Here is a 10,644-nt window from a genome sequence, read left to right on the forward strand (position 1 = left end):
GTTTTCACGAGTTCTGTGTAGTCGTGTTGTCTCACATCTAGCATTGCGTGGAGACTCACGACATCTAGCGTTCGTGAAAGTGAAATTAACCGGCCGCAATCTCGTTCCTTCTATGTTTGCACTAATCGCTCGGTAGCCTACCATCGAAGTTTTCCTTCCGATTTTTTTTTAAAGCTTGTCAATTGGAAAGATGGTCACAGCTGCTAATTGAGAATGATTTGCGGCCAATGCGGTCGTCCGCACCGGTGTTACTTAGGGAGACATCCCACTTGCCCTGTTGCCCATTATATAACTTTCAATTTTGTACGTTTGTTACCATTGCAAGTCAGTTCCTTTCCTACGCTTCTGGCCCTTCTGTAAACAGATTCTTGTAAAATGAGAAACCATAGTATCGCATTATTTTGGATGTTGTTCTTATATAGCGCCCTATACCTTTAAAGTTGTTATAATAAAAGAAAAAAGGGGAATAAGGCAACAACTCAGGTTTTCTCCTATTTAATAATCTAGGCCTATAATCTTTACTAAGACTCTTCTTGTCTATGGATGCAACATTTTTGTTTTAAAATTAGCGGGAAGGGCCTGAGAGGAGATAGAATTTAAATTTGGCAACGGTGCTATCTTGCACGAAAAATATAGAACAACAAATTGAATGACAAAAATGTGATTGTCGTGTCTCCTAAACTCTTCCATCCCTTCCATCATCATAAATATTTTATTATTTTTTAAGTGCTGCTATTGAACAGGTTAATGAAAAACTAAGAATATCAATCGCATCATGATTCTGAGTGCCGTAATATAAAATTTCATAGTACTATTCATTCGGTAGTGTATTTTAATTAACATGTTTTGCATAGGTGTATGTGCAGTGGCTGAAAAATGAATTTATGCATACCCAACATCTCAATTTCAACTTTCCTATAATACTGTGCATAACATTAATATCTATACTTTAAAATGTAGATAAACATCATCCTGTTTCATTGGAGGATCCATCGACATCGGGCGATTCATCTCTTCTTCCCCTCCTTTAAATCCCATCTCTTTCCTCGTGTATAAACCATGTGAATGTGGGTGTATTCACGAGGACCCCCTTCCTTCTATCCCGTGGATGGCGTATTTAGAAACTTTTCTGTGGCTGGAGAAATTGGAGATGCCTGGCTGTATTTCCCAGGTTGAAAGGTAGGGAAAACTTGAATTATTTTCCCTTTATTTTGGTTGCGTCTTCTTGTGAGAGAAAAATATTTTTTTTTTCTCGTTCCTTTGGGTCAGCATAGTTTCGACACATCCGGCCGGTGTCGAAACTGTTAAGGGCAAAAAAAAAAAAAAAAAAAAAAAAAAAACACGACTGTAATCGCATTAGGATTAATTCTGTCTTTTTTATGAGTCATCTTTTACTTTTCAACTTGGAAAATAGGGAAAAGCTGAGGTCGTGAATAAAACTCCCCTATTTTACCTTTGAATCTAGCCCTTACTGAACCCACGAATAGCCAGTTGTTATTGTTCGTGCAGAAACCCGTTTTATCTGACTGTGGTTCTCTGCAACTGTTTGTATAGCTCGCGTTGCTTGATTAGGTTCATAAAATATGCTTAAATTTCTCAAGCTTGCTATTGCTATGGCTCGGGTGGTCCTTGTTTCTTTTGTTTTTTTGTTTGTTTGTTTTACGCTGAATGGGTTAGGGTTGCCAGTTAGGTGACAAATCTGCTTGTAGCGGATATTTGAAATTGTATTAAGAAGGCGCTCAAACAAATATTTCACACGAAAATGGGCTTCCAGGTCAGGTCGGGCTGTAATACAAATGGAAAAAATGAAAACATTTTATAAGGATAATTGAGTTAGGACACATAGCAACCCAGTTAGTCTCGTAATTATTTCCGGTCCCAGTAATCAAGGAGAAACGTCTGTCTTGCAAGTTTCGTCCAAGAACTGATCGACTTGGCGCTGAACTGTTTTTCGATCTTTGACGGTCAAATACTTGAGCATCTTTTCCAGCAATTTTTGCTCTCCTCTCAGTGCAGGATAAAATATGACGGGTCTTTCTCCGTCGTTATGGAGCACCAATTCTTTAACGGCATTTGAGCCCAATTTCTCTGAGAGGCACTTCATGAATTTGTCCATTTTTGCAATGTCGGCCGTATTGCGATCATGGCAAGCGTGGGTTAATAGCTCAGTCCATATGCTGCACTTTTTCTCTTGTTGAAGGGGGCCATTTATGGGGATAATTAAATTGAATAATGTTATATTCTGAACAAATTGTTGAAGTTGAATATCGTTACTGTAATTGAGGAAAGATATCAAGGTATTCAATCTATTGTAATAATGTTGAAAATCAAATATCTTGAAATGGGTTTGGGGTTTTTGAAACGCTCGATCTATTAACTCGGGTGTATTCATTTTCATAGTTTGTTGAATTTCTTCTCTGATTTCTTTTGGCAAAATTTCCAGCCAGGCGTCAATATCTGATCCCCACAACACAGCTTTAATTAGTAATGGAATCTCATCTATCTTGTGAAGTAGAATTGTTTTCAGGGCATCCGACCCAAAAATGTCAGTTTTCTCCGACACGAGTTTCAATATTTCCTTTGGCTTTTCTTCTTTGTGACAATGTTCAAATATGTAACTCCATACGCTACGTCGTTCCCCACCTATGTCACGTAAGGACGTGACAATGTTGACAAACTCCTTTAGATGAACTTCACTTCCGTAATGCAAATAAAACCGCAAGACATTAGTCCATCTGCGCGCTGTCGACATGATGTCATGATTATTAGGTTGTTCCATAGTCAGCGGGAAAAATTTGTCAATTGAAGGTGCGTTATCCTTCCACTGCTGTTTCACTTCCTCTTGGCTTTCTTTCGACAGATATGTTAACATTCGTTTCACAGCCTCTAGTGAAAAACAAATCATGATAAAACCGTTTTCTTCTTCATGCAGTAAAAGCTTTTTCTTAAAGCTGTCACTCAGGCATTTCAAACAATCGTAAATACGAAGGACTCCATCAAGAAATATAAATCCGTCTTCAAAATTCGCATAATTTTCGCTCGCTGCCGATATAATAAAATCTCTCCAATAGCTATTTCTCGGCACTAGCCGTTCTTTGATGGAAATGGTGGTGTTGCCGTCACCATTGTCGTGAAACTCCAAATCTTCTCTATTCCATCCCAGACCTAAACAATGAAGGGTAATCGATTCCGCCTTTGCTGGGTCATCTAAATCAACAGATTTGACGACATCAAGCGATCCTCCAATTTTTGTAAAATTGTTTTTAGAAATAATAGTTTCGACAAACTGTTCGAGTTGATTCTTTGTGAAATGTTCTAGTAGGTGACATGGAATCAAAGGGAAACCTGGAATCGTCGACCTTACGTTATACTTCGTAAAATCGTCGACTCCTTTTAGTGACAACAATCCTTGAAGATTTTCGACGTCGATATACGCGAGGGATTGTATTGTTATACTATCGTGAAAAACCAAGTCGTATAAATCTGTGTAATCCGGCGCATTGTCGTCTCTCGTCACGACGATCGTTGCCATTGCGTTGAATAATTTTTTCGTTTTGCATTCGACGAAAACAGAATTCGACCAACGGTGAAAACTAATAACTCGGATTAGTTCTTTTTGCCCCAGTACTTTCTTGACCACTATCAGAATCAATTGCAACATTTGAATGTTTTCAGAATCAATTGAGTCGGAAAGCCCACGGCGCACGAATCCATTTGTGTCTGTCCAATATTTTTCTAGTATGTCGCCGGGAAGAACTTGTTTTAAGAAGGTCAGCATCTTGTAACAGATTTCCTCTTGACCACGGACAGCCGCCACGTAAAACGGCGTAAATCCATATTCATCACGAGCCATGACTTCATTTATGACTTTATCGGCAACTTTTTTGTGATCCGGATCAGCCAAATTTTGGCGAATCTTTTCCAACATTTCGTCGACTGCCTCCTTGTTTCCGTAGTAGGCTGCTCGGTGAAGGCGAGTCATGCGATACGAATCTCGTTCCATCAGTATTTTCAGATCCGTCACGTCTTTTCCAATGGAGTCTCCTTCTAGCGGCCGCGGCTGGTAAATATTTTGAAAAGCTTCTGGTTCTATCGCTAGAACTATGCCATAAAGTTGAGTCAGTAGATTGGATTTATTAAGCCCGCGTAAGGTATTTAATACTTTTTCGATTCGACCACTAATAAAATGTTCTTTGGAACAGAAGGCTTTTTTCAGCAAATTCGCAAATTTAAAATCGTCAGAACAGGCCGTCGATTGAGACAGTAATCCCAAAAAGATTTCTAGATGACTTTCGTAATTTTCGTTGAAAATGAAAAAGTTTAAGATGGGCTTCGTTATGATCTCTATATCGGGACTGAAATACTTGTCGAAAGCCTCGTGTTTCTTTTTCATGAACTGCAACAAATGGCGCACAGTTTCTTGTTGTTCCTCTCCATTCCATTCAGAATATTTCAAATCACTTGGAGGCAAGTTACAACTGAAAGCTGTAAGCGTTGATATAACTTTATCCGCCTCGCTGTCCAAGTAATTTATAAATCGTTCAAATAATTTACTTTTAGTCTTGCGAAAAAAAGCAAATGAAAAATAGCTTCTTCCTTCCATGAAAGATTTCATCATTACGTTTTCGATTTGTTCTTTTTCCAAAGTTGCATCAATACAATCGCATAGGAATGTGAATATTATCGTATTCCCTGTGCCAAGCGAAAAATAAAGTGCGTTTTCAGTGTCGTACCGTTGGTAAACTTTTGATGTTCGAGGACACCCCAAAGAAACCTCTGTGTCTGGCACCGGTGGAGGTAATTCTTGACGAAGAAATCGATTGTAAAAATTTTCCGTCAATTTCTTTAGTCTTTCCGGTAAATCGCGGTTGTCAATTCTATTTCGCCATTCTTCGTCGTCCTCGACTAATTCTTTCAACATGCTATTGAGAAACACTTGGACGCCATCGTACTTCCGTTCCGCCAGGATTTTTTTCAGGATTAGCATTCGAATGGATTCATTTTCTAGCAATTTGTTGTGTCGTTTCTCATCGAGAAGAAACCCTTCGTACAAATATCTGGCGAATAAATACTCGGCGTATGTCCGGTGCAGGAATTGAACCTTTGATTCATCTCCGCTTTTGAATGTCAACCCAAATTTCAGGCTGTTTAAAGCGATTGTATTTTCCCACTTGGCGATGTCTTTGTCGGACCGATGCGATGACTGAGGTGGCAACAAGACGTTCAACAGCTTCTGATCTGTGACGATTGTTTTGATGGCCAAATTTGTAAGGTGATCCTGAATATCTTGAATCAAATGATTAATAGCGTCTTCCATGATCTGATTAGCGTTAGCAGCATTGGCTTTCTCTTCACGATAAACTTTGCTTTTCGTTTTCATTAAACGACGATACAAATTAGCTAAATCGAATCTCTGACCATCAAATAAATCGACTATGAGTTTCGTAGCTCTACTGGTTTCTCCCAGCGCCGATCGGACTTCTGATTGGAAACATTCGGCTATGATCCGACATTGCAATGGGATTCCAATGAAAGAACTTTCTTTATCTTTTAAAGTTTCCGATACCCGATCAATTAAGGATTCAGCGAATTGTTGAATTGGGCCATTTTTATCGCCAATCAAATCCAGTTCTTTCTCCCAATATTTAATCAAGAAATCAATTTGGTCGTTTCTTTGAAAATTTGTTAAACTGTAAGCCAATTGAGACAATTGGAATTGCAGTTTATCGAGCATGTGGGGTCGGGTCGTCACATAAAGTTGGATCGATTTGTTTTCAGTGATGGCTTTCATCAATTCAATCGCCTTATCTTGACACAAGTCGCTGATTTCATCTAATCCGTCAAACATGAAAATGATACGGTCTCCCGTCTCCAACCGTTTTCTCAGTAACGAGCGAGAAAATGAACTTTTTTCATCGACGACGTGGAGCTGATTGATAAAAAAGTCGACAGCATTTGAACGCGTAATATTATCCAGTTTCAGAATTGCTTCGTAGTGATCCACTAAATTGATTCTGATTACCCAATGGTCCGGTTTTGCTTTTTTAATTTCTTTGTAATATTGAGAGAGAAGAGTAGATTTTCCCGCTCCGGCCACACCGGATATGATGACAACTGACTTTTCTTTTGTATTTTCATTTAAATGGGCCAAATGATCATCTTCGTGAATTTCATTTATTGACGACGATTGATTTGCGACATCTAGAATTTTATCCCATATTTCTTTTTTGCGTTTGTCTTCAACGGGCCATTCGATGTGGCCATCTGTTCGAATCTTACACTCCCCCTGTAGTAGTTTTACACTGCAGTCAAGTCGCTTCGCTATTTCATCCTCAAACTTGTTGTGGAAAGGAAATTTCAACTTTCGCTGGATGTACATTTGCTCATCAAAATGAGTTGTGTCATCGAATGAAGGAATAATTAATTCCTTCTCAAATTGCGTCAACTCCTTTATGGAATTGATATCGATTACCTCTTCCGGTTTGTCACCAATCAATTTTCCCACTGTCATTTTATTATCTTCGATTTCCTGTTGTCTCAGATCTTTTTTGAGCTGGAAAGAAACTTTTTGAGACAGGAGTTTTTGCTTGAATTCATCAGTTAGATCAGTGTAGTTGATTTCATCGGTTATCATGGCAGATTTATCCGCACATATGATAACCACTTTATTTATTTTATCATCTGTTCGTCCATCCGGGATTAGACTGGCATATTTGTGGTAATTTTGAGCCGATGCTTCCCCGTCACAAACGACGACGAGTAGATTGTGAGAATCCTCCTTTAATGCCAAACAGTGATTAATTTTTTTAGCTTCCACTTCGTCATTTAGACGCTTCGAAGGCGTCACCAAGAAACTGTCGTCACATTTAAATTCTGGGAGTGTTTTGATGGCAGCGATGAATTTGACAGCCGTGTGTTGCGGCGACTCTGAGTAAATAAGAATAACAGAGTTTGAAGTGTCTTTGAATAAACGTTTCAATTTTTCAGTCGTAGATTTAATAGAATTGTTATTAAATTCTAATCCCATCAGGTCTTTCTTTAACTGGTTCTGATAGTCGATTGAAATCGCATTGACACGTATCGACTCCATTATTTTGTGCGTTTTGTTTAAAAATAATTCCTTTGCATCCTTCGATGATAGCCAAAAATTGTGTTCTCTTTTGAACCAGTTGACCATTTCGTTCAAGACGAAGGCTGATTGAAGATCGGTACTGTGCAGCGTGAAATAAATGCTCATTTCATGTTTGAGTACGTCATCCAGTTCGCCTTCGTTGGGCGTGTTGACTGCGAAGATGAGCTTATCCAAGAATCCTTTTATTTCCTCGTCCTTCACAGCAACGGGTAGATCATAATTAAATATTTTGGGCTCTAGTGGCGTTTTACCGAAACTTTTATCAAAACTGACAGTCAATTTATTCAAGCTTTCGAAGTTTTTATCAAATCGCTGAAGATTTTTACGCAATTCCTTGGCACCTTCAGTGAGTCCATCAGGTTGATTAATGAAATCTTCGTGAAATTTTTTTGTCTTAGGGTCGATTACGTTTTCATTGACCAAAGCAATATGGTAATTGCGGATTAATTCGGATTTTGGATTTAGTTTCATATCTTTAGTTTCCCACAGCATTTTCGCTAGAATTTTCGAGGTAGTTTCTTTTTTTAATATGTTAGATAATGGGCTGTTGCTTTTAATTTCTATTTTGCATCGAGTTGGGTTTTTTCCATCCGATAGTTTTTCGAATTTTAAAATAGGATCAGTTAGTTGCACTTCCTTTATTTCAATCCCATTTTTCTCAAGGATTTCTTTATTTTCAAAGTCAATGTTCGTGCAAATGATGCAACTGTCAATCTCGTCACCTCTTCTTATTATTTCACGATAAGAACGGAAATATTTTGGTAGACTGAAATCAATGTTAATTTGTTTCCCTTTCGCCGGTACAGCGAATAAATCTTTAGCTGTTATTTTATCTCTTGTTTCGTGCATTCGGCTCTTGGCTTGCAGGTATTGATACGGCCAGCTTTCTCCTTTACTTTCCGCGTTTTCATCTCTTTTAAATTTGAAAATCAAGTCGTCGAACTTGTTGCCTTGATCAAGGAGTTCCGTGCCCAAATAGAATTTGTATTCGGCGTTGATTGCGCGGATACAAAACAACATTAAAAGTTTTGATTGAAATCGGTTACCGTGTCCCGCGTCGGATCCCTTCTCGCTCACAGGTGGCATCTCGTCTGCCGACGGTGAATTAACCACCAAATCGCTTGCGATCCCAGTTGATGACTCATCACTTTGCGTCACTTCCTCATGGAGGGCATCAGACATTTTCGATTTATTTTTATAACGTTTGGCGTTCTATAAAATAGGTAGCAATAGTAAGGTTAATTAAATTTTTAATAGCTCTAAAAAAAAAATTTTTTTACCTTATTGCTGGATGCCAACCATACCGTAAACGGATGTTTATAAATGGGTTGGACTTCCTCTGACGTCACTGACTATGTAGCTGGTGGTTCGTCGTGTCTCGTGTGGCCTTGAGAAAACAAACCTAAATCTCTCTCAAAATTTTAAAAATCGGCGACCCTTAAACAGATTTGTCACATTTACTTACAGTTAAACTTGGGGTAAAAAGCAATTGCAAGTTGCAACTACCACGGTAAAACGACAAATGTTGTTTACACACAAAACAGTAAAGAACATCGCTTTTGCAAAACTGAAACGTAATGACGAAATTCCGCTTTCACTTTTGCAATACGGTGCACACGCCGAATCACGCAAGGGTTTAGACGAAACCTCTTCTAGCAACAAAACGCTGGACTGAATGTGTCACTTATAGGAAAGAGAAAGTATACTCGTGAATTAATTTTATAATTTGAATTCAAACTGGGCAGCACAGTGCGCACTAGATTATTGACACCGTTGAGTTCGTCCCATTTTCCTTAAAAAGCGATCGATAATTATTCTTACACTTTAATGCTTTTTCTTTTGAAGAATTGTTGAGTGTTAATCGTAGTTACTTTGATGTTGGTCACCTTTTGTCGCTTGTTATTTGAAAACCAAGACGTCGAATTTCCCAAACTCTTGAATTTCTGTGTCCAAATGGAATGGGAACCCACCGCCTGGCGTATGAGGACAATCTCTCATCAGCTGAATGACGCATTGAAACTTATGTGTACCTGTTTTGTTTGAACAAAACAAAGTGAGACTGCTCTGGCGTTTGCGTTGTTGTTCCTGTCAAATACGTGCCTCGAATGAAAAACACATAGAAAGGCCCAACTCGATTATCACGAGATGTGTGTAGTCGTGTAGACTTACGACATCTAGCTTTCGTGATGGAAGTGAAAATGACCGGCCGCAATCACGCTCCTTTGATATTCGCACCGTTCGTTCGATCGAGATGACTGGTACCATTGAGGTTTTCCTATCCCCCTTAAAAAATGCTTGTCAATTAGAAAGATGATTGCAGCTGCTAATTGGGAATTATTTGCGGCTAAAATGCGGTCATCCGCGCCAGTGTTGCTTAGGGAGACATCCCACTTGCCCCTTATAACTTTCGATTTCGTACGTTTGTTACCACTGCAAAATCAGTTTCTTTCCCACGGTTCTGTTTAAAAGATTCTTGTCAAAAGAGTAACCATAGTATCGCATTATTTCGGATCAAGCTAATTTTTACTGGTGTTCTTGCATTGATGCCTTTAAAATTGTTATAATAAAAGTAAAAAAGGGGAACAAGGGAACATACAAGATCATCCATAAAATTCTCCTATTTTTAAAATAATCAATGTTTTAGTTTCTTCTTGTATGCGGAATACGGATGCAACATTTTGTTTTAAAATTAGCGGGAAGCTGTGGAGAGCAAACGTCCATTTGGCAACGGCGTTAATGGCTGTACAAAAAATAGTTCAACAAATGAAATTATAAAAATGTGAATTGTGATCGTCGTGTCGTGTCTGTGTCTCCCAAACTCTTCCATCTCTTCCATCTCTTCCATCATAGATGCAAGTGCTGCTGCTGAGCAGGTTAATAACTTTAAAAGTAAGATTTTAAAATAGCACGATTATGAATCATGAGAGTTCTAATGAAGAGTAAACTATCATTCATTTACTTCCTGAAACGGTACTTCCTTTGTTTGTAAGCTGCTCCCTAATGCATGACGTGCATTTGCTATTTATTTTGTTTTGCAGTCAAGAATGTTTCTCTTTTTTCTCTTTGACCAGATGAAAATCCTGAGTGAGTCATCATCATCAAGAGCAACATATCCAAGTTTCGCTGTGAGCCTATCTCCATCAAAAGTCCCAAGCTTTCTTTTCACCAGGTAAATTTATTTTAGAATACTGTTACTGGTACTCAAATTTATTTGTTATGTAAAAATTGTTATATCATGAATAGGTGTACCATGTGAACGGATTACAAGAAAAATTGGCATTATGTTCTTGCATTTATAAATGGGAAATTCTGTATACCCTCCATCTCAATTTTAACTTCCTTAAACATTGTGTGTTACTTTAATATAGTACATATTTTTTAAATGCAGATAAAAAGCATCCTGTATCGAATGGAGAATCCGTCGACGCCGGGCGACTCATCTCTCTTTTCCTCTTCGTGTGGATGTATTCACGAGGACCCCCCCCCCCCCCCTCCCCCTTCTATCCCGTGCA

Source organism: Daphnia pulicaria, chromosome 3 (genome assembly GCF_021234035.1).
Source record: "Daphnia pulicaria isolate SC F1-1A chromosome 3, SC_F0-13Bv2, whole genome shotgun sequence".
Taxonomy (NCBI): domain Eukaryota; kingdom Metazoa; phylum Arthropoda; class Branchiopoda; order Diplostraca; family Daphniidae; genus Daphnia; species Daphnia pulicaria.